At 41.3% G+C, this 26,427-nt stretch overlaps 1 protein-coding gene and 1 pseudogene across 4 annotated transcripts in view; one reads left to right on the forward strand and one right to left on the reverse strand.

Annotated features, from left to right (window-relative positions):
- The window catches only part of LRCH1 (leucine rich repeats and calponin homology domain containing 1), a 209,023-nt gene that overhangs the window by 174,389 nt on the left and 8,207 nt on the right, over positions 1-26,427 (reverse strand). The gene's annotated exons all lie outside the window — the stretch shown is intronic.
- On the forward strand, positions 25,391-25,864 carry LOC143679481 (large ribosomal subunit protein eL24 pseudogene; annotated as a pseudogene).

Genomic DNA, 26,427 nt, shown 5'->3' on the forward strand with positions numbered 1-26,427 from the left:
GGAACTTCCTTAAAATGATAGAGGGAACATATGAAAAACCCACAGCTAATATCATCCTCAATGGGGAAAAATTGAAAACTTTCCCCCTAAGATCAGGAACAAGACAAGGATGTCCATTATCACCACTATTATTCAACATCGTGTTGGAGGTTCTAGCCAGAGCAATTAGACAAGAAAAAGAAATACAAGGCATCAGAATTGGAAAGGAAGAAGTAAAACTATCACTGTTTGCAGACAATATGATACTATAGGTCGAAAACCCGGAAAAATCCACAACAAAACTACTAGCGCTAATAAATGAGTACAACAAAGTGGCAGGTTACAAGATCAACATTCAAAAATCTGTAGCATTTCTATACACTAGTAATGAACAAGCTGAGGGGGAAATCAAGAAACGAATCCCATTTAGAATTGCAACTAAAAGAATAAAATACCTAGGAATAAATTTAACTAAAGAGACAAAAAACCTATATAAAGAAAACTACAAAAACTGTTAAAAGAAATCACAGAAGACCTAAATAGATGGAAGGGCATACCGTGTTCATGGATTGGAAGACTAAATATAGTTAAGATGTCAATCCTACCTAAATTGATTTACAGATTCAATGCAATACCAATCAAAATCCCAACAACTTATTTTTCAGAAATAGAAAAAGCAATAAGCAAATTTATCTGGAAGGGCAGGGTGCCCCGAATTGCTAAAAGTATATTGAGGAAAAAAAACGAAGCTGGAGGTCTCACGCTGCCAGACTTTAAGGCATATTATGAAGCCACAGTGGTCAAAACAGCATGGTATTGGCATAAAGATAGATATATCGACCAGTGGAATCGAATAGAGTGCTCAGATATAGACCCTCTCATCTATGGACATTTGATCTTTGATAAGGCAGTCAAGCCAACTCACCTGGGACAGAACAGTCTCTTCAATAAATGGTGCCTAGAGAACTGGATATCCATATACAAAAGAATGAAAGAAGACCCGTATCTCACACCCTATACAAAAGTTAACTCAAAATGGATCAAAGATCTAAACATTAGGTCTAAAACCATAAAACAGTTAGAGGAAAATGTAGGGAGATATCTTATGAAACTTACAATTGGAGGCAGTTTTATGGACCTTAAACCTAAAGCAAGAGCACTGAAGAAGGAAATAAATAAATGGGAGCTCCTCAAAATTAAACACTTTTGTGCATCAAAGAACCTCATCAAGAAAGCAAAAAGACAGCCTACATAATGGGAGACAATATTTGGAACCAACATATCAGATAAAGGTCTAGTATCTAGAATTTATAAAGAGATTGTCCAACTCAACAACAAAAAGACAGCCAACCCGATTACAAAATGGGGAAAAGACTTGAACAGACACCTCTCAGAAGAGGAAATACAAATGGCCAAAAGGCACATGAAGAGATGCTCAATGTCCCTGGCCATTAGAGAAATGCAAATCAAAACCACAATGAGATATCATCTCACACCCACCAGAATGTGGCCATCATCAACAAAACAGAAAATGACAAGTGCTGGAGAGGATGCGGGGAAAGAGGCACACTTATCAACTGTTGGTGGGAATGTCAAATGGTGCAACCACTGTGGAAGGCAGTTTGGCGGTTCCTCAAAAAACTGAATATAGAATTGCCATACGACCCAGCAACACCATTGCTAGGTATCTATTCAAAGGACTTAAGGGCAAAGACACAAACGGACATTTGTACACCAATGTTTATAGCAGCATTATTCACAATTGCAAAGAGATGGAAACAGCCAAAATGTCCATCAACAGACGAGTAGCTAAACAAACTGTGGTATATACATACGATGGAATATTATGCAGCTTTAAGACAGAATAAATTTATGAAGCATGTAATAACATGGATGGACCTAGAGAACATTATGCTGAGTGAGTCTAGCCAAAAACTAAAGGACAAATACTGTATGGTCCCACTGATGTGAACCGACATTCGAGAATAAACTTGGAGTATGTCATTGGTAACAGAGACCAGCAGGAGTTAGAAACAGGGTGAGATAATGGGTAATTGGAGCTGAAGGGATACAGACTGTGCAACAGGACTAGATACAAAAACTCAAAAATGGACAGCACAATAATACCTAATTGTAAAGTAATCATGTTAAAACTCTGAATGAAGCTGCATCTGAGCTATAGGTTTTTTTTGTTTGTCTGTTTGTTTGTTTGTGTCTTTTTTTATTATTATTATTATTATTTTTATTTTTTTCTCTATATTAACATTCTATATCTTTTTCTGTTGTTTTGCTAGTTCTTTTCCTAAATCGATGCAAATGTACTAAGAAATGATGATCATGCATCTATGTGATGATGTTAAGAATTACTGATTGCATATGTAGAATGGAATGGTTTCTAAAAAAAAAAATTGGTGGGGGTGTGGGATGCCAGGGTAGTTCAGTTGTAGAATTCTCTCCTGCTATGTGGGAGACCTGGGTTCGATTCCTGACCCATGCACTTCCCAAAAGAAACATGCAAAGAAAGAAAAAAAAAAAGCAAACAAAAATTCAACACATGGTGCTGCTAACAGGATACTCACATGGAAAAAAGAATGAAATGTGACCCCCGCCATATAGCATACAAAAAAAAGTTGAGGGGGAGGGACTGCTGCTAAAACCTTAAACACGTGAAAAGGCCAGTACATCTACAAGGATATTTATTAAGACTGAACAAGGAATACTTATTATGTACCAAGTAAAGTCATTTAATCAGACTAATAGGTTACTTATTTATCTCTAAATTGCTACCAGTTTCGGTATCTGGGATTTGCAAAGGTTGTGTACTATAATCTACCCCAGATTTACTATGTAAATAAAAATATATTTTATGACTTCAGGTGGTAGCAAAACTTGTGGTTCTGCTTTTCATGCTTTAGTGCACAGCATGCTGTAAATACAAATTACTCCATCAGAAGTCAGTCGGAAAAGATCAAGTAACTCAGCATTTACAAATCTATCAGAGAAATATGACTAGACCCATTCATAAGGGAGAAATACAGCCTAGAATTTGTACCTTCCCCTGACTTTCTCTTGTTAAATTTTATTTAAACAGCCCCATCATGTTAATATTCAGAGCTCCACTATCCCTTGACCATTCTGTAGTGGCAAAAGGAAATAAAAATCCTAAGAACAATTTCAGCAATTTAAAGAAGCAGAGATTGTGAGTTTCACATACCGTGTATAACAATGCAAAGGAAATACGTATTTTCACAACCTCTCCTAGCTCTTCCAACCCATGCTAAAACGATCGTTAGAAGTCGGCCATGACTAGATGTACCAAGGCAGATTTACTACAACTTTTCAGTAGGATTTAATAAAGTTCATCTCTGAAAGTTTGTTATAAAACAGCAAGTAACAATAAGCTATTCTGAAATCTGTCTCTAAGTCCTAGTCACTTAACTGTTAAAGAAAGCATCTACTAAGAGACCCATTCACAAATTGGGGAGAGCTTAATTTGTCTTTCAGCAAACACTTTCTCTCCAGCATCCACGTTTCCTTTCCAAGACACTTTGAATTTTCTAACCCTCCTGCTACAAACTTAAGTAACTTAGATTGGTCATGAAAAGTCTAGACTTATAATCGCAAGTCTTTTCCAATACCTGCCATGAGCTATTTTACCCTTAGCAAACCACAAAACACCTCAGGAGTCTGAGCTAGAAGCAACCACTGAAATCATTTCATGGCCAACTTCCTAGTTTCCCGATAAAGAAATTAAGACCTAGTGAGATTCACTGTCTCCGCTGCTGAAACTGAGTCAAGATCCTGGACAAAATGAACCATCTCTATACAAAATGTCTACATCTTTTCTCATTGGGGAGATCCAATGCCAATAAAAGCTGTTTATGTCAGTGAAATACCGAAGTACATCTAATGACTCTACTCTGACCCCCAATACTTACCATCACATCTACAGAATAATTCCTTAACCCAGGGAGGGAGCTCAGTAAAAACTGACTGAATGAAAGAACAAATGAATGGACGTCCCCTCAGCCTTACTGCGACTGCCAACAACGTGACAAACAACCTATGGCCCCACGTGGGGCCCCTCCTGAGAGCTTCCTGGGCAACAAGTCACTGTTAAATTTAGCAAAAGATATCTTCTCTGTGGTCATACTCGCTAATCTTTTTCTCTGCCTGTCATTCCTTCTTCCTTTCTCTCTCTATTTTTACATCCATTTTTGTGTCTCCTATGAATGAAGTTTTTTCTAGATGCTAAGCTGGCAACAAACATGTTATCCTGAGCTAGGGCATATGAAAAAAAAATGCATGAAGGTTTTAAAGCTTTAAACCCCAATATGTAAAGTAAAATAATTAAAAGATGCTATTTTTTCCAATATTTGTCTGGCTCAGGATGGAAAACTGGGACATTAAAAAGCAGAGAAAACTCTAAAAGTAGATGACCTGAAAAATATGAATGTATGGGATAGATTTTAAAGTTTGAAGAAGGGAGAAAAAAAACACACACACATATTCACAAGGCTTAAACCACAGTCTTTGTGGTTTGTTCCTTCAGCTGGAAAGGATTGCTTAGTACTACAATTACATTTATCATACCAATGTCCTAGGAAAAAATAGCATTCCCAAGCAAATCCAGTTATTACCAAAAAGACAGAAAGATGCAACCCAAAGAATGAAAGTTCAAATCAATACGTATGTGGGTAAAGCATTGTCAGAAAAACTAATTCCTCATCAGTCATTCCTACAAAGTTATATGAGTTACAGAAGTTACGGAAATGACAAGTTATATGAATGCTAAATATGTTCCTCTGAGTAGCAGAAACACAAGTGCCAAAGTGCTTTTAAAACATCTTGCTTAACAAGTGGATTTAAAATGTTTTGAAATATATGTCAGAAATGCTACCAAATTGTTTCCACTCATTTCCAAAACCTTATTAACCATGAGAGAAAAAGACAGCTGTTCATTTTAAAAGCTGGAACTGTTTCCAGTTACCTATGAAAAATGCAGTTCTCCTACAGATATACTTCTCAATGCCTGTATTACCCCCATAAATATCCCTTTACTTTTCAAAGTAGTAAAGCAAACTGAGGATTCTCCAATCTCTCCCTGCTGAGTTGCATGGCTGCCCTTTGAGGAAAGAACTTAGAAGCAGAACAAAAGTATACACTTCTTTCATCAGCCGCCAACTGAAACAGAAATTCCATCAGTATTTTCCACATATCTTCATCTCAGGAAGATTTGTTTTCCTAATAAGCGATACATTTAAAACATTATGAATAGATTTCATGTGGATTTTGACGATAAAATTGTCATCAACCTGAAAGGCCATGCTAAAATTAAGGGGGGATAAAACCTAGGTTCAGAGGGCAGGCCACGGTGGCTCAGCAGGCAAGAATGCTGGCCTGCCAGGCCAGAGGACCCAGGTTCGATTCCCGGTGCCTGCCCATGCAAAAAAAAAAAACCTAGGTTCAGAGCACTCAGGAAGAAATAAAAGGAGAAAACCCACTAGAGAACAGTTTAAAAGTCCAACAGGAGGGACACAGATTCAGCAAGAAAAATCACATTCACCCACACAGGCTGGGTGGGTGGGTGGAGGTTTGCATCATCCTGGGAAAGAAAAGCGCCAACATCACACCACGGCATCAACAGCACAAGCGGTGCAGCCTGAACTCCCTACTGGCAATCAACTTGCCCTGGACAACAGGAAAAATAGTTTGTTGTAGGGTCTTGAACAGCACATCTCAAACTCGGATGTGCACGCAAATCACCTGGGGATCTTTTCAAACTACAAACGGATGTAGGACGTCTGGGGCCATCTGAGACTCTGTATTTCTAACCAGCTGCAAGGTGATGCCAGCGCCCCACGTTCTCGGGTAGCTTGTTAAATCATAGGTGAGAAAACAGGATTAACAGAGCATGTGAAGAGAAGGAATGAAGCTTTGAGGGTAAAATATGTTAGGCTCCCACCTATCAGAACTACCCCAGGGTCCAACTGAACAGACATCCGTTAAAGTATCTTAGTTATCCTAAAGGTTTTTGGTCACATGTTCCATCATAAAACCTAGCGTTTCAGAGTTATATACATATTTTGGGTAAATCATAAAGAGAGTAACACTTAAAAAAAATGGAATGTTTTCTCAACCTCCTGTGGTCCTATAATTTTCTTTGTTTTCCTTTCCTAGGCTAAACATCCTTTGCTTCCAAGATTCTTCAAATAATAAGATTTTGGGTTCTTTCACTGCTTTAGTTGCATTATTCAGACCATCTTTGTATCTAGCTACATGCCCCTCTCCTGATGACCATCAGAACCCTATAAAATAACAATGAATGGAAAGACTAAATGTCAAGCAGAGAGCTTCTAACGGATCGTCCCATGCAAACCTCCCAGCCTCACCACGTCACCCTCATTTTGCAAAATATGAAGAAAAGATCCATAGCTGCCCAGCTAGCACATGGCCAAGCCAAGATCTGTAAAGAATAAAGAGATGCCACAGGCCACCTCCTTCACCACTCCCCAAGCCACCCCTAAGAAATACCGAGAAAAAACCCTCTGAGAAATGAAAACGTGATACATAAAAAAAAGTAAGATTCCTGACCTCACAGAGTTGTATATCTAGGAGACAAACACAAACACACACACACACACACACACACACACACACACACGCACACATGCACAAAATCACCTTAGATAAAACATTAGAAAACAATAAAAGTACAAATGACCATTTACAAAAATTAATAGTAAAGGATGTGACTCTATTCAGATAAAATCATTCATTAAAGTTTGGTCTATTAAATATTAAAGAAGCGCGGCGGGGAGGGTGGTTAGTTACTCTCAATTGCCAAGAATTTAAAAACCTGACGTAGGTGTACACAGCCAGGAAGGGGTCTGAAACCACGTTTGGAGCTGTATGCTCACAGAGTTTCTTCGGCATTAAGAACTTGCCACACCAGATTGTAGAAGACCAGTTTTGTCTCACCTTGGGAGGGAGGCAAAACTCCACATCACTACAGACCCAACCAAGACCTCTGCTGCAGGCTACTTAATTTGGAAAGGAAGGAATTGATACAATGAGCCTCCTTGTTTTTAACTTGGCCAGTATCCTCACCAGCTGTATTTTTTTACCATCCCAAAAAGAGCAGAGTAATCAGTGCTCTCAACACCCCTGATTAAATAGAGGCACAAGGTTACAGCAAATGTCACCAGCAACTCTACAAAAAAAAGGGAATCTGGGATTGGTTTGTTTGGGTAGCTATCAAAAGCAAACACTGAATGTTAGAATTTATAAACTGTTGAACCAGAGTGACATGTGAACCCACTCTCTGGTTCAACAGTGGCAGAGAGACTGTGTTTTGCTTTATTTCATTGGCCAAGGCAGTGCTGGATCCATCACTAGATGCAGTCTAAAAGCTTACTCGGTGATTCTAACAAAAGGTAAATATCAGCTACACATTCAATATCCGAAAAGTCATTAAAATACCACTTACTACTACTACACATAAAATAACATAATAAAAATGGAGTTCTAGAGGTCAGCCCTAGGACATAAGGTTCCTTTATCCAGAGCTTCATCAGAAATGACTCAGCACTGAAAACTGGAATTTCTGCCAACCTTCTTTGTGCCCTGGTCCACTAGGGTAAAAAGAGTATTATTCCCAAAGCTCTGTCCCTTCCGATATCTCTGCAAAGCATCTCAGCTTTCTCACTGTGGTCGACTTCAAGTTAGAAACATCTCGCAGGTGCAAGAGCCTTCTCCACCATGTCAGAGCTAAGCAGCTATATCTTGCAGGATCAAGAGTGACAAAAAGTGAAGGGACTTCCCCTTCGGTCATACCAAGAGTTGGTCTTGAAAGACCTGCTGCAAATGTGAATTAACAGATGGCTTACCAATCAGACACACTTGTTCCAGGTCGAAAAGTAAGCATCAGCCCCTCACCTCCCAAAAAGAAAATAGTGTTCCCAAATTCAGTTTCAGTGCCCTTGGAGAAGGTTGTGAACCCAATCCTTAAATAGTGGCAAGACAAGTCACAATATTGTAAATGTAATTAATGCTGCTGAATTAGATACTTAAAAACGATCAAAAAGGCAAATAAATTTTTACCAAAAAAATTACATGGGTTTCTTTTACATTTCTCAGTTTTGTTGTTGAGGTTTCAAACTGATAGAATGCAAACTGTGAATTAAGCTTCGAAAGGTTTCATGTTTTCATTTTAACAATGAAGATTCTGGTTAAGAGACAGAGAGGAAAGAGCTCTATTCTAAAAACTAAAATACATGAAGCCTTTTTCCCTTTTTACTGTTTTAGAACTTTCAATACAGGTTTATAATCAGGTTATAATTTGGCTGCAAGGAGTGATGCAATTAGTTTTAAAACTCCTTAATTGAAAACCATTCTGTAAACTTTTCTCAGAGCTAGTTCATTATCAAATATGAATGTTTGAAGCAAACTTAATTTAAAAAAACAACTGGAGACAGTGGGAGGAAGGTCTGGGAGAGGAACCAACAGCATTAGGAGGCTTTGGGCTAGAAACTCAAAACAAAGTCATGCCAAACGCTTCTAGGGCTTCCCTTGCACATCCCACTAATTTAAAGGGCTTCACTCCTTCCAGAAGCCTCATTCTAAACATGCTTTTCAGTATAACCTTTCAGTATAGCAGGGGGCAAACCTTCTCAATGTTTCAAAGTTGAGGCTTTTAAACTCAGGCCTGTCAGGATTTGACAATTTAAACTGCCAGGTGATGAACAATTTGGACAGATGTTTTTGAAACCAGATTTTTTAAAAAACTGACAATTATTTGCATGTTCACATTGCTTAGAGACATCTTGAACAAGGCAGCCAACTGTGCTCTGAATTTAGAGAAAAATAAAATTCTGGAACATATGAACAAAGTAGTCAAAGAGTAATTCAGCAAAGAAATGGAAGACTGTTGTTTGCTTTGCTGGAATTACTGAGGCAGGTTATTTATCTCTTCACTGTTCCACACCATCAAATCAACAGTGATAAACCACAGAAAAGAAGCTAACCTTACCCCTAACTCAACAGATGTAAAAAGGGATGATTATTTTTCCCCACAGCTACAAAGTGGCCATATAAGGAGGAAAAGCATTCCTAAGGGAGAAAAAAAAGAAAGACAGATTCTATCAATCCATCTAATACTGACATTGTATTCCATCAAGTTCTAGGAAGCCAAAAAGATGGTCCACCTTTCACAGTGATTAATATTATCCTGATAAGTTAAAAAAAGGAAAAAATCACTGATGCTGATGAGTTGGTAAAAACGAACGCTGATGACTGCTTAGAGTCAGAGCTAGTTAAATGGTATTCTGTGGGGCCCATACCAGCTTGCAATCCATTTTGCAGGTTTCTGACCTTAATCAGGGGCTGAAGTCGAGCATATGGCCACACCCCTGTGCCTCCAAGGAAACCAGACCAGGATTTCAAAAGAAGCAGTCCTTCAACATACTTTGTTTCTACTCAAAGCCCTTCATAAAAATTCTTGAAAATGCAGCTCTTTCCTCAAACCCCTCTGACACACAGCAAGCCCCAGTACTCTGCCCCAGCCACACACACCCCAGGGCCCACTGTCCCAATGTTTCCAGGGAGCCTTAGGCTTTCCCTGCAGACTTGGGAGGCTGCAGTCTCGCTCTACCAGTTAAAAAAAAAAAAATTAATAAAAGAGAGATAATGCCTCTCCTTCCCTGGCAACACCCCCAGAGTGTGCGCCCCTATACTTTCCGGCCCATGCCCTTGTACATCTACAATTTTAGCAACTGGCAGTCCAAGTTCAGATGTCTCCACGTCCAAAGCAGGATGGTCCTTTCAGCAGCAGCTCACAAGACCCATCAGAGCCACCAGAGCTGCTTCCGTTCTCAGGGAAAGCCAAAGGATCAGCATATTATCTTTTGAGGGGATAAGGGAATTGGAAATAGGGAAGGCTATTCTAAAGAAGAATAACAGGACCCTTCCAGCTGAAACACTGGTTCTCTCCATCCAGAAATGCACTCAGAATGTATCTGATTGTTAATCTATGGAGACAAAGACTCTTGTACTATCTGTACATTACCAGCTTCCAGCCTTGATATTTCCCTCTGAATTTTAATGAGATCCTCCAGCTGCTACTGATGTGTCATCTTTTTTGCTTATGTGATGCACGGAAAGGAGCAATGTGTGCACAAGGTGGCAACCATGCCCTGGAACTGTCAGGGCAGCAGGGCCATTGTCTGCTCGGTAGGCTCCTAAGGCCAGTCAGAGTGGTGTGATGTCATGGAGACTTCACCACATGGGTGCAACAAAGCACACCCCCTTTCTTCTCTTCTAAATTGAACACACACGGCTACTGTTCAATTTGATCTGTAAAGCTAACCTGGCCAGGAGATTTGAAAGTAAGGCTTCCTTTCTACACCTACTGCATCCGACTGCCAGAAGATGCTAAGCAGATGGATCAAAGACTTGCGATGTTCTTCTTTCTGCCTAGGGCAGAGACACAATCTCTGGAAACTAAAAGCAAACTGAAGGTGATTGCCTTCATTGAGGGCCTCCTCCCTTCTGCATGCTCACAGCCAGACCACGGGGCAGATGTGATATGGTCTCTGATCAGCCTGGGGGAAGGCGAGGGTGGACAGAACTATCTGACATCAGTCCAAGACTGATGGTTTCCTTCTCCTTTTCTTTTTTCTTCCTTCCTTCCTTTCTTGTTGCTGCTTCCACATTGCTTATGCCTTACACTCCCCAGGAAACTGCTCACTAGTGATAAAGGAACTGCTTGCGCTTCCATTCTGCAGTAAGGAATGCAATACCTTGCTTCACTCATTCACTCTACCCCAAAGCTGACTGTTGTACTGCCATCTATCAGAATTCATTCTTTGCATTCATTCGTTCTTTCAACACTTACTGAGCACTGTTGCAGGCAGAAGTCGGAGATGGCCCTTAAGATTCCCAATCCCCCAACAAAAAAAGATTCCCCATCCACTGCAGATGTGCCCTGTACAATTCCCTCCCCTTGAGTGTAGGTGGGAACTGTATGCACTATGGGAGATGGCACCCGTGACTATTAATTTATAGGGCAATGGGAATTATGCAAATGCAATTAATGTCTCTAATAAGTTGACTCTGAGTTCACCAAAAGGGAGATTGTCCTGGGTGGGCCTGACCTAATCAGGCGGGTGCTTTAAAAGCAGGACTGCGGGGGGTGCTCAGTGGCAGAGTTCTTGCTTGCCATGCCGGAGACCGGGTTCAGTCCTTGGTGCCTGCCATGTGAGAAAAAAAAAAAAGCAGGGCTGCACCAATCCCTGAGCTCACAGACTTTCTCTTGCTGGCCTGCACGAAACAAGCTTAGCTATGAATTCTATAGCTGCCACGAACTGAACTTTGCTGATACCCTCGTGGCTTAGAAGAGGACGCCCAGCCTCAGATGAGATAACAGCCCCGGCAGATACGCACATTACAGCCTTGCAAGACCCCGAGGAGAGGACCTAGCCACAACATGAGCAGAATCCCAACCCATGGAAACTGTGAGATAAAGCCCTTACTTTGTATGAAGCCGCTAAATTTTTGGTTACCTATTTTGAAACGACAGAAAACAAACACAAGTACCAACGTGGGCCCAGCACCCTGCTGGGATGCTGCAGGTACATCTAGAACCATGTAAATGGCTTCATCCCCGCCCTCAGGGAGCCCACAGTCCAGAAGGGAAGACAGACAAATAAAAGACAATCAGAGCAGAGCATTACAATAAGGGGAAGATGGTCAAGGGTAAGTACAGCATTCCGTGGGACCAGGGAAAGAAGCCTCTGATTCCAGGCGAACAAAGGGCAACACAGTTAATCAAATTTAAAATTCAGATCTCTCATCAACAACAGCTTTGTGACCATGTTGCACTTGGGAATTCGAACATGTTTTACAGAGACAACCTGAATTCTCTATAGAAAAACAAAACAAAACAACTCACATAAAGGAGAGCTATTATTAAAACATGCTGCCACGTGTATGAACATCACTCAACGTGACTTTCAGAAAGATTCTTTTTGCTCAGGCTTAGCAAGGCCATCCAGAAGTTACAGGAACACAAGTCCTCGGCGAATGTCTAATCCAACTGGCTTTGCCTGGGTCGCCAGCCTGCCTAATACTTCCTCAGGCTACAATCAGCACATGTTTGAGGAACGCCGACTGATTCCAACGTTTGTCCAGGCAGAATACACGGAGGTAAATGCAATGCCAAAAATAAAAATGCATTCCAAAGCTTCAAAAGTCAAGTAAGTGGCTTTCGGATGATGCACTCGTTTGTATCATCCCTGCCAGGGCTTTTCTCCATTACAGCTGTTAATCATATCCATTTCCTCTGGACTTTCCAACAGGTGTCTCCCTTACTCTTTCACCAGGGGCATGAGCCAAAGGCTCCGAAACCTGCTTCAGGCTTTCCTTTCAGCTAGAAAGAGCTCCCTGCATGAATTTCAGGAAAAAAAAAATTTAAAGAGAGAGAAGGAAAATATGATGTGCCTACACAGAAATTGGGCAATGGATTCTGTATCATTCAGGTCCCTTTAAATAGATCCCAGGAGCATATGTCCATCTCCAGCTGTTTTCATGGCACCCCACAGAGATGAAGAAACATTGTACCAACTAGTAACAGAAGCTCAAAAATCCAAGCCCTATGAAAAGCTTTGAAACCCCTGCCTGAGGGTTTTTACTAGTATGAATGGGACCACAAACACACACACAAACATGCTGAGCTTTCAGTTGTTCAGATTTATGCAGCAGAATAATGTCTCCTATCACTTGGAGGGAAAACCTTTGCAGGCAAAACAAATGAACAAGAAAATCCTCCCAGGCCCAGTTCCATCAGGAACCTCGCCACAGTCAGCTTTCTCCATTTCACTAACTATAGACACGTCTTGTGTTTCTGTAACTCCAAGCCATACAACAGGCTGAGAGGTTTCCAGTGCATAGCTGAGCCTAAACTTCACCCACCAAAAAAGTTACTGATCGGAAGCAGAGAATACAATTCTTGGATCTGGAGGTAATGGAGAGATCTGGCATAGCACAGCATCCTTCTCAGCAGTTCGGCAGAGTCACTAATGAACTGGGTCAAAGAATGGAAAGAAAAGTGGATCATGGCAAAGATTTCTGCCCTATCAAAGAAGGTAAGGTTTTTGCCCATCAGGCATATTTTGGTTTCTGTTTTTTTTTTTTTTCTTTTCTTTTACCGTTCCTTGGCCAAAAGAACCTGTTATCCTAACATTTCAAGAATGCACTTGTAATTAATGTAAACTTCATCCAAAGGCTAAGACCAAAGAAAATTATTAGTATAAATGCTGCCAAAAAAGAATTCTGCTGGGTGAATTTATCCAAACATGCAAGGAAAAGATTAAGAAAAACCAGTAAATACCTCATACACCAAAATGAAAAGAAAAAAAAAACAAAAAACCCAATTCCAGGCAACCAAAATTAAATAAATGAATGTTTCATAATTGGTTTTAAGTTACGTGGCTTGACTTTCTAAAACTTTTTAAATCATTAATGTTTGTTTACCTTTCTTTTAAAAACTTTAGAACATGTATATAATCATGCGTTTGAAGAGAGGGAATACTTGAGATGGGAATGCTGTAAAGAGCAGGGGTGGAACCCACTTCTTCAAATGAATGTAGGAAAAAGGTGTCCCTGGCTTACTGATCTACTGCACAACATATTCTAAAGATGTCCCTTCTTCACTGATCCTGCATCCAAAATAGTCCAGTCTTGCTCTTTCCCTTCATGTCTCTTATTCTAGATGTCTCCTCCACTAGATTAAATAGCAGCTCCATGAGGGCAGGCACCAGGTTTGTTCACCACTGTACACAAAGCATCTAGCATGGTGCATCTCATTCATTCTTTCATCCATGCCTTAATCTAAACATTAATTTACTAAACAAAGATCTCCTGAGTTCCCAACATATGACACACACTGTTCTAGGGACGAGGCAGAGAAGTGAACAAGAGAAAAAGGAAAATCAAGGTCTCTCCAGCATTTCATGATGGGGGGGGGGGAATCAAGCAGCAAACAAATAAACAAGTAATAAATAACAAACAAGCAACAGCTGACATTTACCAAGTGCTTCTTCTTTGCCAGGCACTGCTCTGCACTCTTTTCACTTTTAACTCCCACCAGTACCTCTGACACAGGTACTATTATTGTAGTGAGGACACTAGAGTCCAGACAGACAGATTTTGTAACCTGCTCCAGGCCACCAGACCAGCAGGTAGAACTGCAGAAATTCCTTCCTTCCGTGGACTGTGTGCCTCCAAGCGCATCACCCAAGGCCAGAGGCAGAGGGAGGGGATGAGCTGGTGAGCAGTTGACCTGTATCAGATAAGAAAGTTTTGCTGAAGGACCAAAAGAAAAAAATCACACAGCACTTCTTAGTTTATGAAATGTGAGTGGTGAATGCAGAACTAAAAAAGCCTCTGCGATGTTTGACTCCCTTCTCTTCCCCACGTCTGGAACACTGTGACCTTCTTGTTCTACCCTCTACATTTCCACACAAATTGGGAAAATGTTGAGCTTTTCTCTTCTTTTGTTGGACTAACAAAAACAAGAGTTATAAATATTTTTTCCAAACTAAATCCTTGCCCATTAAGAACCCTTGCCAACGTGAACTCTAAGGAATTCACATTGACAAGGCAGAATTTGCCTTCAGGTCCCCCTGCAAGCATATCTCTCTCGCGCTCTCCCCTTTTACCTTTCTCCAAGAGCTAAGACACCAAGCTATATCATAGACTGTGACCCCAGTGAAAGTCACAGGGCTTATAGAAATGCTGCAGCGAGTCCCAGGAAGGCTCAAATACGATGACCAATGTAACTGGTCAGGGGTCCATAGCCTCAGAGGACCCGCAGCTCCCTCCGGCAGCCTGGGGATTAGTGTCAGAGTGCTCCCCTCAGACAGCAGTAAGCTCGACGCCGCTGGGAACCACCGATGCCCTGGATAGGGACACCCCAGGCACTGGCTGGGGTGGGGTTACAAGGAGCTGGCGTGGCAAACAGGGAGCAGGGAGACAAGTGCATCAGCAAACAGTTATGTTCCCAGACTAGTGATGGAGACAGATGCAGCTCCCCAGCACAAAGGGGGATTGGGAGCAGTGAGAAGCTCCCTCTCCCCAAAATTAGCTTCCTCTTTGTGGTACCATAGTTCTAAAACCAGTTACTATCATCACACACACACACACACACACACACACACACACACACACACACGAGCCAAGTGCTATGGACTTAGAACTTATCATTGTCACCATCACAGCAAGCCCATGAGATAAGCTAGTATTACTTCCACTTTACAGGCGAGAAATCAGAGGCTCAGACTGGTGCCCCACTTGCCCCCAGTCACCCAACTGGTAAGTGACTGACCCGGGATTCAAACTCATTCTGTTGGCCTCCAAGCCCATTACTTACACATCAAGCTCTTTCATCCACTACGGTTTTAAGCCTCAGGGATGGTCACATGGAAGGTATGGGAGCCAGCAAACAAAGCCTGAGAACTGTGCTGTTTCCTTCCAGAAGAGCTTTCACATCCTGTATAATTCTAAGAAGCTCCACAGCCCTTGGAAATTACATCCCTCACCCACTTCGAGAAAACCCTGTGCAAAAAAGCTAATAGTTCCCCACTTGCCAAGAGCACAGAAGGCAACGTGGAAGACAAGTTAGTGCCTGTCACTCAAGAGTTCACACTCGAATCTCTTCTGGCGCTGACACGTGCATCACGGCAGACACTGCTCACAACTGTTCTCTTGGCACACGACTCAATGGAAGCACTCTGCTTACAAAAAGGACAGGGTGGACATTTTCCAGGGTCCAGAAATTACCCCTACCACAGCACTGTATTTCATCACGAAGGGTTATTTATGCTAACTCAAATAACAGCCAGGAGGCACAAAAGGCACTGAGCAATTTCTACTAGGTGCGTTTTCACCAACAAAACTCTAAGATTCTGTAATATCTTTTTAGAACACAAAGGAGTTATTTTTGTTTGTTTGTTTGGAAAGAATAACAATAGAAACATAAAAGGAGTTCCTTATGTACTGATTTAATTTAATTTCAGCCTCTCCACTTAACAACTCTGTTACCTCAAGCAAATTATTTACACTGAGCTTCAGTTCTGGGGAGACCGTGATATCTAACTCTTAGCATTAGTGGGAGGATCACGAGATAATATACTGAATGAACCACCTCTTCCATATGCCACAGTAAAGGCACAATAAGTGTAATTTCCTTTCTTTTACACTCCCTTCAGAGAGTTTCCAAAGAGTTCAAACGTGACTACTCACATCCAAATCAATTTGAATCCTAGTTTCTGCACTTAGTAGCTGTGTGACTTCGGGCATTTCTACCAGTGCCTCAATTGTCTAATCTGTCAAATGGGAAGAACACTTGTACTTACCTCATAAGATGGTTCTGAGAATCCAATGAGAGAAGCCATGTAAAGTACATACATAAGACCCAACTCAAAAACTACAGCTTCTATTATTATTATTATTAATTGGAGAGAAAGAGATGATATCAAAGAGCAATGAAGGATCAACTCAACCCTATAAACTGCTTGGTAAGGCCCAAAACCTAAAGCTCAGAAAAGATGGAGACAAGCAGGGGAGAGGGAAGCTGGGGCTCTGTGCAGCACAGAATAGGCCAGAGATGAAATGTTGAGATGTTCGATAGGGGCTGGGGAAGTCGGTTTTATTTTTTGTTGCTCTGCTTTCTGTTTTATTTTACTCGGTAAGTGCAGAGAGGAAAGACAAGGTATGAGAAGCAAAGGTGCGATGAGAAGACTTCACCTGGAGCAAATGGGGGCATTAAAGACAAAGGGGGGCTAGTTTGGAGCCCAGCCAAAGCCAAGGAGGGGAAGCAGGGTGGTGCCAGATTTCAGAGGCTCTGCCGGCAGGGGACAGCCCAGGGAATGTGTACCCAAGAGTGCAAGATCCCAGGTAGGATTGAGGAAGTTTGAAGGTGACGGGCCACATCTACTGGATTGCCAGAGCTGGGTCTCGGTGCTCTGGGCTACAGGCAGGGGCATTAGCCAGAGTGCTCTCTTATGTCCCATAATAAGAGCACACTCGGTGGGAAGGCCAGGGCCTCGGAGTCAGACAATTGGGGTTCAAGCCCTGGCTCCTCCAGTTTCTTCTGGGGGCTCTCAGGCCAGCAGCTTATCACCGCTGGGCCTCACCTCCTACAGGTGGAGAAACGTAAGGTAAATGATACCTATGCTTCTAGCAAGGGGAAGAAGAACAAGCGCCTCTGCACCTGGGGGGTGACAGTAAGTGCTTATAGGCCTCGGACTTCTTTAGCTGCGAGCAGCACTTGAATTCTGAAAAACGTGATTCAGGGGTGGGCCACGTTGGCTCAACAGGCAGAGTTCTTGCCTGCCGTGCCGAAGACCCGGTGCCTGCCCATGTGAAAAAAAAAAAAGCTTGGTTTAGAACCAGTTTTTTTGATCAATAAAATAATATGCCACCTGCTATGAATAGAATTAGAATGTTATAAGAGGGACGCTATATGAGAGAGAGAGATAGTAATGAGCGGTTTCAGAACAAGGAAAAGGAGAAAATAGGAATACTAATACTTGGCTGTGATTCAATTATATGGCCCCAGTTACTCTGTGTTTTAAAATAGCCGGTCAGGCAACATGCAGAGAACTAAAAAGGTGTTAGAAACATTTAACTTTTTTAGTTGAACAGTGGGTACATAAGTTTTTTTTTTTTAAGCCGCTTCATGAAGATATAATTTACTTACAATAAAATACACCCATCTTAAGAATAGAGTTTTGAAAAATTATACACCCATGTAGCCACCATTACACTCAAAGTATAGAATATTTCCATCCCTCCCTGGCCTTTCTCCAGAAATCTTATGTCTACTCTATCTTATAACAAAAAAGCAAAGCTGTATTTTGCCTGCTTAAATTAACAACAAATGCCAAAGACCTTACTGAGGCGGTGTCTGCATTACATTTCAGAGAGCGTTTCTTGGCATGAGAGTGAAAAAGAGAAACGCACCAGACGCTGGGATTCCTTGAAAGGTTGGTGGTATGAGCAATTGAAAGAGCTCAGACCCGATGAACCAGTGTGGTTCTGGACCCAGGACTGACACTCACAGGCTGGGGGATGTGGGCAGGTCACGTCACTTGCCTCCAATTCAGTCTGTCCTTTGTAAGGGATGGTGTCTGTGGCCCCTTCTGGCGAGTGGATGGTATAATTTATCATCCCAATCAGGACAGGTTAAAGGGGGCAAAATGAATTATTAATTAGGCCAGGGGAAGAGATGTTAAACCCAGACTGTCTCAGGCAAGCCGGCACTACTGATGAGCATCCTACAACAGAGACCCTCGGTGGTGTCCACAAAGACCAAAGGTTCGCGCATAAAGCCAGATGGCCCTGGCACAGAGCTGTGCTCAGTGAGAGGTCTGAGAGCCGAAGCTTTCTACCCAGAGGTGCTGGGGCTCGTCCTTTGCCTCATTGTCTGCATGGCACTGAGAGATTTTGGCTAAGGCTGCCCAAGGAGAGGAGGGGTCCGAATGGCCTAGAAATCTTGAGAAAGGCTGAGGCTGCTGGATTGTAAAAGCGCTCAGCTGGGTTCTGCTCTCTGTGTCACTCACCCTCTTTAGAGGCAGAGGTTGAAGGCTCTATCAGGGCATGTGACCTTGGGACGCCCACTGTGCAAATTTCATAGTGAGAGACCAAGTCTTCATTAACATTCCGATTTCAGGGAATAAGCCTTGGCATCCCATTTCCGTTTTCGCTAAGGCACGGGGGAAGGTAGGGAGAGGCAGGGAAGAAACAGCAAGTCTTCCTAGCTGCCTACTGAATTTTATTAAAATAGATCAGATTTAGGCGCATTACCCTCAGAAAGTTACTGCACACCACACTTGAAAGTACTATATAGATGCAAGGAGACACTAATTGTAAATATCTGAACCACCCACAGCTAAGAGTTATTACAAGACCGTGACCACTGGAATGCTTGGGTACAACCAAAAGTAATTTTGACTTATCCAGGCTTTCTATATATAATTGCCTTCAATTGTAGGCAGAGATTATCATGCACTTCTCCCAGGGAACTGCACAAAGACGGATCTATTTGCTTTCTATTGCACAGATACTTTTATATCAGATTCAACTGGCATACACTCAAAACAAAATCTGTATATTTAGCAGTAATCTTTTGATGCCCTGTTCCTTTAGTCCTAAGACTGTAAAAGCAATTCACTCATGTGCTGAGGAATTTTCATTAAAATGAAATGCATTTTTAGAAAACAAAGCAATGATTCTTATTGCGTAATAAAACAGCATTTAGAATGTGAGTGAGACCACTCCAAAGGGAATATTATAGAAAATATACCACCCAATGGCTAGTCCTTCACTTCTCACAGAAGGGAATAAAATCCAGTAAATGCTGCTCAATTAGGTTATGTATTATAAAGTCTCTCAAGTCTATGCCAAAACCATAAACACACAAAAAAGTGTACCTACATTTTTTAGAATAGACACCTTGAAGAACTTTGTAAAACTAACACGTGTCACTGGTTAGAACATGGAGTCAACTGAAATTGCCATTACAGGAGGTGATTAATTAGACCTAGGTTCCTGGGGCCTCCGTGTTCACCTTCAGATTAATGGGGGAAAATACATGAGTGGGACTCTCCGTGTGACCCCCCAGTACACCTGGCTATGTGCTCTGGGGCTCATTCTCTCCTGCAAAATGTCTCCCTCCAGCTTTAAATATTTAGCGACTCGGAGCCCAGGAGACTCCAGAGAAAACTCTGGTCAGTTTTTTAGTCTGCTGAAGCAGCCCAGGTGTTGGAACGCACAAATCTCATCCAATTGTGGCTCCGTCTTACCGCCCTACCAATCTGAAGGTTTACCGGGTGGATTTCCTTATCATAACAACAGCGCCTCCTTACTTCCAACTGTGTCCTGAGGATGAAATGAGAAAACATTCTGTACCTGTTCCTGCCTTAACAAACATCAACCTCTCTTTCCTTTTCCACATCATACTGGACTTATCCCGAGGTCTTTCCTGAAATAACTTTTGGTTAAAGTTTGAAATAAATGCTCGACGCCAGTAAAATGGGGAGAAAAGAAACATTTAAATCTATATATTTGGCCCTAAATCATTTTCTCCTTGGAGCGTTTGCTCCCATCTTCTTAGAGAGGAAGAATTTGCTATATATCTTCAGAACAATTGCCAAGAAAATAAAAAGATTCCCAAATGTTTTTTTGCTAAGAGCATAATTTTCTCCTCCCCCTCCTCTTCCCCTCCTCCTTTCTGCCCTCCATTCCTGTGATCCAAACAAGCTTGGGCCCAGGCAGGGATCCTTCGCCTAACTGCAGACTGCAGCACAGATAGATGGTTCCCCATTCTCCGCTGTCAGGATGCTCTGCCAAAGCATCTCCACCAGACTTGCCCCCCTCTCTGCCCCAAGATTTCCTTTCACCTGGTAAAACCAAATAGGACCAAAAAGCTATTAAACTGAAGAATTAATGGAAACATCACGGAAATGCAGAGAACAGATTCCCAGTCTGGATGGATCTCCAACTTAATAGCAATATAATCCAAAGAAAATCATTTCATCACCTAGCCTCAGCTTGCTTACATATAAAGTGGAATAATAAATACCGCCTGCTGTACCATCCTCCAAAGACCGCCAAAAGAGTGTATATAAGGTATGCACACGTATATCCAGGCTTACTGGATATTAAGATTATTTTATTAATGTCACAATATTTCTAGGTAGTTTAGTAGCCTACATCAACCTTGTGAAATTTATTCCCTTGTAATCTGTATTCCAGTTTCTTACTCTATGAATGTGTTTATACTAATGATTTCATATTGTGAGATCATTCAATATTTATTATTTTGTGTCTGGGTGAGGGGTTGGGGAGAGGAATAAAAGGTAAAAGCTTACTTGGTACAGAATTTCTGTTGACATTGATGGAGAAGTTTTGGTGATGGAGAATGGTGGTGGCAGCACAACACGGTGAACGCAATGACCACCTCTGAATTATATATTTGTATGTGGTAAAGGGAGGAAATTTTAGGCAGTATATCTGTTACTAAAATAAAAATCACCAAAAAAAAAAAAAGGATTTCTTGGAGTCTAACAAAAATAATGGCAAACATCAGTACCCAGCATTAGCCTAAACACTTTAGCTGTGTATACTAATTAATTTACTCCTCTCAGTACACCAGTGATTCGTATCCCCATTTTACAAAGAGGAAACTGAGACATGGGGAAGTTAAGTATAACCATTCCTGGTGAAGCCAGGACCCTCTGCCACTCTCAGCTTTCCGCCACTATGCTAATAATACAGTGATGACTTCCAATTATTTACTTCATTTTAAGAAAACATGACAGAAAACATGGCCAGAGCCAACTGTTCTAAAGCCTAACTAGGGCTCTTGCCCCCTTTCAGGGCACGCGCATGTGGTCACCAGGCCACGTGCCAGGTCCTGGGGGTGGCATGGTGAGCTGATTTGAAAGGATGTATGTCCCCTAAAGAAGCCATGTTTTAATCTAAATCCCATTTCATAAAGGCAGAATAATCCCTATTCAATACTGTATGTTTGAAACTGTAATCAGATCATCTCCCTGGAGATGTGATTTAATCAAGAGTGGTTGTTAAACTGGATTAGGTGACGACATGTCTCCACCCATGTGGGTGGGTCTTGAGAAGTTTCTGGAGTCTTATAAAAGAGGAAACATTTTGGAGAATGAAGGAGATTCGGAGAGAGCAGAGGATGCTGCAGCACTACAAAGCAGAGACTCCACAAGCCAGCGACATTTGGAGATGAAGAAGGAAAACGACTCCCGGGATGCTTCATGAAACAGAAAGCCAGGAGAGAAAGCTAGCAGATCACGCCGTGCTCGCCACGTGCCCTTCCAGCCAAGAGAAGCCCTGACTGTGTTTGCCATGTGCCTTCTCACTTGAGATAGAAACTCTGAACTTCATCGGCTTTCTTGAACCAAAGTATCTTTCCCTGGATGTCTTTGATTGGACATTTCTATAGACTTGTTTTAATTGGGACATTTTCTCGGCCTTACAACTGTAAACTAGCAACTTATTAAATTTCCCTTTTTAAAAGCCATTGTTTCTGGTATATTGCATTCCGGCAGCTAGCAAACTAGAACACATGGCAAGAGGGCAGACTGGTCCCAGCCCCATGGAAGGGCAGCATGAGGGCCAGCCCACTATAAGTACAAGGTCAGTTTACCCAGGCGAGGGGAGGAGCACGCGCCACCAGCTGCCACTAAGGTAAGTGAGCCATGCCGAGGAGGAAAATGATGCTGTGAGAGAAAAACCACAGTCGGCACCAGGACAAAGGGCAGACTGCCCACTCGTAGGGGAGGGCATCGTGGTAGGTCCACAATGATGAATCAAAACTGCAAAGACATCTGATCATTTTCTTTTTGAGTAATGAGTATGATGAAGGTTGTACAACTAAGTGATAATACTCTGAGATATTGATTGTATAATTTGGATGAATATATGATAAATGAATACATCTCAATAAAATCTGCAAAAAAAAAGAACACATTTATAGCAGCAAAGATTTTTTTAAAAAAAGTACAGAGACTACAAATGGGCCATTAGTAGGAGAGAGGAGAGGGAACAGTCCTTTGTTTACCCAGCACTTCCTGCGCTGGGTGTGGAGGGCATGCAAAGATAAGGAAAAGTCCCTGTCTAGTCAAACTTCACAGGCCAGCAAAGGGAAAAAGAGCTTAAACATGGGAAAAGTACCCCGAGAGAAAGGCAATAAAACAAAACTGCCATAAGGAAGTAAGATGCCTTGAGGTCAAGATTTCGCAGGGAGAGGCTAGGGACGTGCTTGTTTGGAGCAGGTTGGGAAAAGAGTGGAATAAGCACGGGTTAAGTAGAATTTGAGACAGCACAGAGAGGGCAGAAGAGGGCTAACTGGCTGGGGAGAGCAAAAGGAAGGCCATCTAGAGTCAGTTCAAGTCAGACAGGCTTTGAGCTTGCAACAGTTGCCTGCAAAGATGAAGCAAATTAATCCAGAGCCAAGCTAACTGAAGGAGGTCCTAAGGCAGCATGGTATCAACATAAAAAAATATGAGCTTGCATTAGAGGAATACTTTGTGCAGCAAAAATGTAACTACCGCACCACAGGAAGTCCGCTGTCAAAAGCAAAGCCACGTGAGAAGCCAGAGGATCGGAACCGGGATGGGAGCTGCTTTCATCCCATTTATTCAGGGAGTAGTGAAGAGGAAATCCAAGGGCGGGTCACGAGGCAGAGACTCCCTGAAGAGCTCTCACCCTGATTCATCTCACACCCATCCTAGTGTAACTGAGAAATTAGTCTTTAAGGGATGATTATGGTTGCTAGGATAGCCAAGAGTTAATAGCCGAAATTACTGAAATTCAACTGGTCTCACCCTTGTTTATAATTACTATTATAATGGCTATTCTAGCCTAGTTTCACCTTTATTTACACTTAATGATTGTAATGGTGACAACTCCATCTTCCCTTGTTTGAGTCCATAAAAAACTCGAACTCCCTAGACTCTGGGACACAGATTCTGGGGTCACTAGGCCATCTGCTCTCCTGCTTCACACCTAGCAATCAACTCTTTCTTCTCTTTGAAACCCTCCTGTCTCAGGAATTGGTCATTCGAGCACCTTGGACAGAAAATTCACTGCCTCTCTCCAGCATCAATTGATGACTCTAGTGGGATTTAGCTCCAAAAAAACACAAACCTCAAGTTTTTCTCAGTATTATTCCCAAGAGTTAAATAATACCAGGAATATGTTGGTTCACTAAGTTAAAATTATGGCTTTAAAAAACACTAATTCAGAACTTTATTTATTCAAATGCTACTTTCTTATTTAAATGTCTTACAAGTGTCATCTTTTTTATGAGGTCTTCTTAGTTCATCCTTTATCAATATGCTTTTTAAATTTTTCCAGCATTTGTATTTTTTTATTACTATTGTTATACCATGCCATGGTACAAGTATATTCTAATTCGAATATAAACTTTTTGAAACTAAGAATTATGTCTTTCTATTCATGACGGCACTTAATAACAAAAATGTACTGACTGACATTAACAAAGCCACTACAAATGCAAATTCTTCTACATACAGAGGTAACAAATGGCAAAGTAACTACAAAGCCAGATTCTTAGAAATCCAGGTAATCAAGGTTATAAAAAAAAACTCATTTACATCTCTTATTATATTATACAAATGTCATTACCAGGTACATTGCTCAGTTTATGAAACTTTTCTATTTTTAAGAGGAATAGAATAAAATAATTCTTTTTTTATTTTATATTTTATTTTTATTCTATAAGTGATAGCTTATTTTATCAGTAAGCATGTATAAATTTAAGGAGAACATACCTAAGTAGAATAAAATTGCATTTGTTCAATTCAAAAAGTCATCATAAAATTCCTTTCTTCTACTGGAGGTTAAAAAAAAATCTCTTTGTTTTCATAATATTCTAAAATTACCAACAACCTTAAAAATACATTGACTATCAAGTTCTGGAAAATAGACTACAATTAGTTACTTTGTCCCAAGCCTAAATCCAGGAAAACTTCTCCCCTAGTTCTCAAGGACCTTTCATTTTACTCACTGAAATTTAGCAATTTGATCTTATTCAATTACTCCTATCCCACAGCCATGCATATTTTAATAACGATCTGATTGCTATTGGTTACCATTGCAAAAGTATTATTGGAAAAAAAAATGTTTTAACAAACATGGCCTGTTCTGCAGCATTTTTTCTACCTACCATTTCTAATCTCCAGGCCCAGAAAAAAAAACATTCATAATCACACCTCCCCCTTCTTTCTGTGCCCAATCCTTCCCTGATGGCTGCCTGAGCCGGTTAGGCCCCAGCAGCAGGGATAAGTGGGACAGGAAGAATGAGGTCTGGTCGGCTGAACTTGGATTTAAAAGTTACTGTGGAGAGTGTTGGAATTTGAGTTTCTACTCCCCCCTTTTATTTTTTTTAATGTTTTTATTGAGAAATCACATATATACAGTCCATCCACAGTATACAATCATTGGCTCACAACAGCATCACTAAGTTGTGCATCCATCATCATGATCACTCTTAAAACATTTACATCACTCCAGAAAAAGAAATAAAAGAAAACACTCATACATCCCATAACCCTTAGCCCTCCCTCTCATTGGCCACTCATATTTCAATTTGCCTGATTCTTTTTTTTTTTACCTCTTATCCTCCCACCCATTATCCATCTGTGTTTCCTTACCGTTTTACTTATCTGTCCATACCCTTGACAAAGGAAGCATCAGACAGAAGGTTTTCACAATCACACAGTCACACTGTAGACGTTATTTCTTTGTACAATCTTCTTCAAGAATCAATACACATCTTCCCGCAGCGTCCGCAGCCATGAAGGTGGAGCTCTGCAGTTTCAGTGGGTGCAAGATCTATGCTGGACATGGGAGGTGCTATGCTAGGACCCGACAGAAAGGTTTTCCAGTTTCCAAATGCAAAATGTGAGTAGGCGTTCCCTTCCAAGAGGAACCCTCGGTAGATAAACTGGACTGTTCTCTACAGAAGAAAACATGAAAAGGGCCAGTCGGAAGAAATTCAGAAGACAAGAATTTGGCATGCAATTAAATTCCAGAGGGCTATCACTGGCGCATCTCTTGCTGATATTATGGCCAAGGGGAATTAGAAACCCGAAGTTAGAAAGGCCCAACCAGAACAAGTTATCAGGGCTGCCACAGAAGCAAAAAAGGCAAAGCAAGCATCTAAAAAGACAGCAATGATTGCTGCCAAGGTTCCCACAGAACAGCATATAAGCAAAAGATTGTGACGCCCATGAAGGTTTCTGCTCCCCAAGCTGGTGGAAGATGCTAAACTGGCAGATTAGATTTTTAAATAAAGATCTGACTAACCCAGGCTTGGCTTGGAATTTTAATATTCTCACAATCAGGGCTGCTGGACCTGCAGGGGTATGGTTCAACTACGTAGTCAAGAAGCTTTTTTTTTTGAGTTAAGAATTTTTGATGTTTGTTTCAAACCTTTTAAATTATGTTCCTGATAATTGGAACAGCAGTTTTTCATGAAGTGGGAGTACTTGCTAAATCCAATTAATAGATCAGAAATAGGATTAAGTTATTGTTACTTTGATCATAAACATTTATTCTGTAAAAAAAAAAAGAATTAAGGCTACTGGAACACAGCTCTTAAAGTTTCAGGTACTTTCCTCCAGCCACTCCAATACACCATAAACTAAAAAGGGATATCTGTGAAATGCTTAAGAATAACCTCTAGGACAACCCCTGGACTCTGTCTGAAATCTCTCAGCCACTGACACTTTATTTTGTCTCATTTCTCTCTTCCCCTCTTTTGGTCAAGAAGGCTTTCTCAATCCCTTGACGCTGGGTCCTAGCTTATCATAGGATTTCTGTCCCACGTTG

The sequence above is a fragment of the Tamandua tetradactyla genome, chromosome 4 (genome assembly GCF_023851605.1).
Source record: "Tamandua tetradactyla isolate mTamTet1 chromosome 4, mTamTet1.pri, whole genome shotgun sequence".
Lineage (NCBI taxonomy): Eukaryota > Metazoa > Chordata > Mammalia > Pilosa > Myrmecophagidae > Tamandua > Tamandua tetradactyla.